The sequence below is a fragment of the Aquila chrysaetos genome, chromosome 16 (genome assembly GCF_900496995.4).
Source record: "Aquila chrysaetos chrysaetos chromosome 16, bAquChr1.4, whole genome shotgun sequence".
NCBI classification, from domain to species: Eukaryota; Metazoa; Chordata; class Aves; order Accipitriformes; family Accipitridae; genus Aquila; species Aquila chrysaetos.
The window spans coordinates 1,696,285-1,702,421 of NC_044019.1; positions in this window are offsets into that span (position 1 = coordinate 1,696,285).

A 6,137-nucleotide genomic window follows, 5' to 3' on the forward strand; every position below is an offset into this window, starting at 1 on the left:
CCCCCCCCCCCCCCCCCCCCTCCTCGCCCCGGTACCCGGGACCACCCCCGGCTCCCCCCCCCCCCCCCCCCGCCCCGGACCCCGCCGCCTGAAAGCCCTGCTGGGGAGCGACCCTCGCCGCACCGGGGACCGAGCCCCCGAGGGCCCGGAGGGCCCGGGGGAGCGAGCGGGCTGCGGGACCGCGGCGATGCCCTACGGTTCGACTTTATTAGCCCGAGCAGGGAGCGGGGTCCCCGGCCGTGAGCACAGCGAGGGCCCCGGCGGCAGCTGCCACCTCCGCCCGACGGCGGCCGGAGCGGGGCTCGGGGCCGGTGCTGCCGGGAGAGCCCGGGGCTGCTCCCCGGGGCTCTTTCCCCTCCTCCGCGGTGGGGAGCGGGGAACCCCAGCCCGGGCCCGGGGAGAGAGAGAAGTGTCTGGGGGTGCTCCGGGCCTGGCTCCCTGCCCGAGGGGACGGGCGGGAGGGCGGGCGCCGGGTGAGACAGAGCCAGGGGAAACCGGGGAGCAACGACAGGCAGCGTGCCTGCCTCCCCGCCCTCCCGGCCCTCCTCCTCTCCATCCCTCCCTCCTCCTCTCCATTCCTCCCTCCTCCTCCTCTCCATCCCTCCCTCCCTCCTCCTCTCCATCCCTCCCTCCTCCTCCTCTCCATCCCTCCCTCGCCCTCTGTTTGGACCCTCCCTCCGGGGCCGGGCGAGGCGGGCCCGCAGCACCGGGTCCCTGAGCGCGGCACCGGGCACCGGGCACCGGCGGGTCGAGCCGGTCGGACGGGGCGGCCCTGCCATCCCCAATGACCCTCCCCAATCCCCCCCCGCCGGTAACCCGCCCACGCAGGCGGCTGCACACGCCCACGCCGGTGCAGTGATGCACCCGCACGGTGATGCACGGGGGTGCACACCCGCACAGGCACCCGCACCCCCCCGACACACACTCGCCGTACCCGGACACCCCCCACGGACACGGGCGCGCGTTCCCACAGCTCCCACCCACACCGCCCCCCCGGTGGCCCACGGGCTCCGTGACCGGGCTCGGGGGCGGCCGTGTCCCCGCGGGGTCCCCGCGGTCTCACCGTGCCACCCGCCGGGAGCTGCCCATTGCTGCGCAGGAGTTTCCATTGGTGGCAGCGTGTAATTTGTGTGCGAGCGGAGAACAAACCCTTTACCCCCAACTGTAATACACCGTGATGTGTGATCGACATTAACAAACACAATCCCACATTGCATTTAATTTAATTCCACTCTTCCTGCCCCGAGCTACAGCTCCCTTCATTTTCATTTTTCCTCCGAATTCCCACAACTCAGACCTCTTTGATTTCCAGGTTTAATTAACAATGCTCATTAAATGAATTTTTATTCATTTCTTTTAATATTACCCTGCCACCTGTCTTTAGGAGGCAAGGGCTGATCATTTATTCTAATGTATTTCTATTAAAGATGGTATTTAAGGGAGGGAGGAGGGATGTGCAGAGGTGTAAGGGGCTGATCTATTCAAATCTCTTCATCCCCCTCAAATGCTGTTCAAGGACGCTGCTCCTGAAAGTTCTGTATTTATTTTCCACCAGATCCGTTTCATTCGCTAGGAAAAATTGGATTGGACATGCTGTATTTTGCAGTTATGTTCCAGTTCATTCTTAACATCCCTGGCTCATCTAGTCCGTATAATGTCAAGTCTTTATTCGTCTGAAAGAGGTGAAACTGTGCAAAATCCGGGCACGAAGGGCTGCGAGCCGGCCTGCATGTGGGACTGCGGGGCAAACAGGAGGATGCTCCCCAGCGGCAGCTCTGAGGGAAGCCGTGGTTCCACCCAAAAATGAGACAGAGCAGAGGAAACCTGCAACACTGACAGACAAAGGGAAGGAAAAACAAAAGGCAAAGCTGCCCCGCTGCCACCAAGCATGCCAGGCAAACTGGGCTCGTGGCAATGCGGTGGACTGGGGCAGGGGGCCGGGGCAGCCCCAGCCTGGTGGGGCTGCCAGGGGGTCGGGTCGGGGCTTCTCACCCCCCCCCCCCAGCCCAGCGGTGCCCAGGAAGGGGACAAAGGACCTCGCAGCTGACAAGAGCGAGCGGCTGTGACTGCTGCTGGGGGCTGTGTGTGCCCGTGCCAAAGGCGAGCTCCGACCGTTCCTTTGTGCAGCCCCCCGCAGCTCCTCTGCCCTGGCACCCTCTCCGCTGGGAGCACAAGCAGCACCTTCCCAGCCCTCAGGTCCTGCCCAGCAACACACTCTGAGCCCTGCAAGCACCTGAATGGTCCCTGCAAGATGCCTGAGACCTGCTCGAGTCCCTCACTGCCCCATCCCCTCCATCCAGCGCTGCTAAGAGTGTTTTTACCCACCTGGTGATGAGGGCGAACTAAAGCCATGGGCCTCCCATGGGCAGGAAGCAGCCAGTAAGCCACTAATGGTAATGATGAACAATTATTCACTTTAACCTGCTGTCCCGAGGTCCCAGGCAGGGCCAAGGACTCTCACACTGCGTGCTGCACACATGTTGTCCCAGCAGCTGCCTGGTTCGGTTACTGGTTCAGCATGGCCAGAGCAATTGCCGCGGGTCATCTGAACACAGGGTGCTAAAACACAGCTCTCCACTACCTGCTCTTTAGCCTCCCAGTTGAAGGACCATGTGCACATCCAGCTGTGCTCACGTTTTGCTCTGCCAAGTGTCCTTCATGTTTGCTAACAGAATGCCATGATCGCGCGAGGTCCTCAACATGACAGCTGCCCGCTCGCCCCCCAGCTATGGGGAGCGTTCGCTGTCAGTCTGGGCCACGTCTCCACCCCAGGGACCACTTGTTGCGTTCACACCCAAGCTAGAAATCTCTGAAAAACTGGTTTTGTAACAAAGGTCCCAGTACTCCTTCCCAGGGAGATCAGTGTGTATGTCGGCTCTTCCAGGAGTGTGCGAGGGGCTTAAGGCAGCAACCTCTGCTCTTGGGGGTCAGCCACAAAAATACCTGTGGAGTAGGGCAGTAGGCGCATGGAAACAAAAGTATGTGAGCACAGCTCCCTGCCCGAGCCAAAGATGGACTGGTTCTTCCCCACAAGCCCGGCTCCCATCGACACCTCAGAGAAATGCTGGCTGCTCCTATAATTTCTCTTCTCACATCCCCCCCCAGCAATCCAGGTGGGGAAGGAAGCTCCCTGCTGTGGGGTTGGAGAGCCAGGCAGGGCTTTGGGGAGAAGGAGAAGGGCCCTGTCGAGGGGTGGGCAGGGAACGGGGCAGCCCCCCCCCTCGCTGCTCAGGCCTCCCACCCTCACCAGCCCTGCTACATCTCGCAGCAAGAGGTTTGTGGGAGGGGGCTGCGCTTGGCTCCTGCAGCGCAGCAGCCAAATAACAACCTTATGAAATATTTAATTTTATTGCCAGTGCTTTTGGGGTGATATGAATAAATGCTGTAAGAAAATGTATGCCATGGTCGGGTTTGCAAAGGCATTATGACATTTAAGCTGTCAAAGCGAAACAGAATGTACGTCTGCTCCTCTGGGGCCTTATCCATCTTGTCCAAGCCATGGTGAAAAATCATCTTGTTCCTGGAGAGCTCGCTCTGGTGTTGAAAATGCACTGGGAGATAAAGCACGGTTTGCTCTGGGTGTTGCTGGCTGCAATCCCACTCCGTGCTGGGATCTCAAAGCGCTGTGGAAGACGGGGGACGTTAGCTGATGCCATCATCCACCTTTCTTGCGCTAGTGGATCGATGCCCACAGATGCCAGCTGCCGATGGCAGAACCTGCGGTTGGGCTTCCAAAGCTCATGGTGGCCGAGGAGTCACCCTGCAGCCTTTGAAGCCTCGGCCAGGCTGCTGGGGCACCATCTCCCTCGCGCTGGGCTGAGCCGCCTCGGGCACGCCAGGGCCTGCAGACCGGCACAAGCAGAGCCAACGGAGGCACCCACAAGGCAGGAGGCCTCCACCAGCTCCTGTGCTCTCCCCTCTCGAAGGTGCTGTGCTCCCTGTTGTCAGAGCCCAAGGGTCTCGGGGAGGGGAACCAGCCTTTTAGGGGTGCTCTGTCCGAGAACGTGTTTGGAAAATGGTGTCCAGGGACAAGAGAGCAGTGATACTGCTCAAGGAGCCCCAGCATCTACACAGCGCATCCCCTCTGGCATTCAGCCTGGTAACATCCCAGGGCAAGGCTGGTGTCTCACCCCGTCCTCTGTCAGCCCATGGGCAGCCAAGAGGAACGTGTTTCGTGTTATGCAAAGAAACAAGTATATGATGAGCCATCGGGGTCTCTGGGAGGGTGCAGCTTTGGCAAGGCACGGCTGGTCCTTCTCACACCTGATGGGACTTTCCACCGAAGAGTGAGAGAATGAGGGACAGGTGCTCCTCCCCAGGCACCTGCTGGTGGCCAAAATCCACTGCCCTAGGATGTGGTGAAGGATAAACTGGAGGACTTCCCTGGGCTCTTGGTTTGCTCCCGGGTAGCCTGCCTGGGAATTAAACACCAGCAGCCAAAGGCCTGTGGGTCTAGGACTGCTCTGGTCTTGGATGGGGTCCTGCAGGCCCGGACGGGATCTCCGGTCAGGTCTTGTGGAAGCTCCTACCACCGCCCGTGGGGATGAACGACGGCCAAGCCAGCGCCGCTAACCACAGCGAGCCCAGTGCAGCGCTGGGGGAGAGAGGAGAGCGCTCTCCTGCTGATACAGGTGCCTATCTCTCATTAGCACTAATGATAGCCTTTCATTAATGGAAAGCTCACACCCTTTGACCAGAGGCAGAAGAGCATACGAGACTGGGAACAGTCGAAGGTAAAGCATTTGAGTGTTTGGATGTTTTTTCTGACAATCTGAAATGCGTTTCTGACTCTTCCAACACATTGATGTTTCCCCGCGGTGCAGGGATGAGGTGTTCTTGGCGGGACGGGGAGACTCTCCCAGCCCACGCTTGAGCAGAGTTATGCTCTTTTCCAAGGCCAGGAGGCTCATTTGCTTGTTTGGCTTGCATTGCTTTCTTCTGGTAGCACCTACCTTTGTTCCAACTTGCATTAACTTTTCAGGGCTGAGCTGGAAAGATCAGAAAGATACTTTACCTGAGCAACAGGAGGCACCTCCTCTGCAGTTGTGTAAGGCATTTGCTTTGATAAAGCAGCAAGCTAAAAAAATGGTATAGAGCAGGAATACACCCAGACTCAGCCCTCCTTTTGAGACAGCTCCTCGCTTGATTTTTCCCTCAATCAGACGATTCCCAGCCCCCCCCCCCGCCCCCAGCATGAGTTCTGAGGGCAGCCAGGATCCGTGCCTTGGTCTGGCAGGAGAGCCGCTCCCGGCGAGGCTGCGGCTCCCAACGAGCTCCTCGGCTGACACCTGGTGGAAAACCCTTCCCGGGCCCGGCTGCAGCCCGAGCAGGGAGCTCTGCTCCGGCCGCAGCCATCCTCCGTCAGAAAAACTCCGAAATACCACCCTGTCCCGGCTGCTCTTTGTGGGAGTTTTTAGGCTCAGGCTCACAGGATACCTGAGAGCTGGCAGCCCAGGCTGCAAAGCCAGTGGTACAAGTGATTTACTCCCACTGTACGTGTGGCCTTTCTCTTCCGTAAAGCAAACTACTCAGTCTGCAGGGAGTCAGTGAGGTGTAATGCACTTGTTTCTGCTTTCACAATCTGTACCTGAAGGCTCTAAAGAGCCCAGGCCTTTGCAGGTTGAACCCCTCGCCTTGCAATAGTGGAGAACTCCCCCCCCCCCGCGTACATCCCATACCTGCAGCGAGAGGGAGCCCGAGCAAATAAAAATCCCGGTGGCTGTGCCTTGTGCAGGTGAGTCACAGGGCAAAACAGGCAACAGCAATCGGTGCTGTGATGGATTTCCAGGCATGAATTTGGGATGATGGTATCAGTCGTGGATATGAGTGGGGGGGGTCGTCCCACAGCATGGCAAAAGGGCCTTTGTGTATCTTCACAGCAGAAGGGGACAGGTCTGTGCCAAGTTACAGAGTTATTCTCGCTGCTATCGGTAAATATTAAAGCTTTTCCCATTCCTGCTTTTTGCAGGCTTCTACGTGTAGTGCCAAGTTACTTTACTAACACGTGCAGGTCTCTGACATAAAATAAGGTGACATCGTAAAGGGCTTACTGTGACAAAATTGGGAGACCATGTTAAAGGGAGAAGCAGGCAACCTCTCAGGGCCCTGGGCAGAAATAAATCCCAACACCCCAGAAG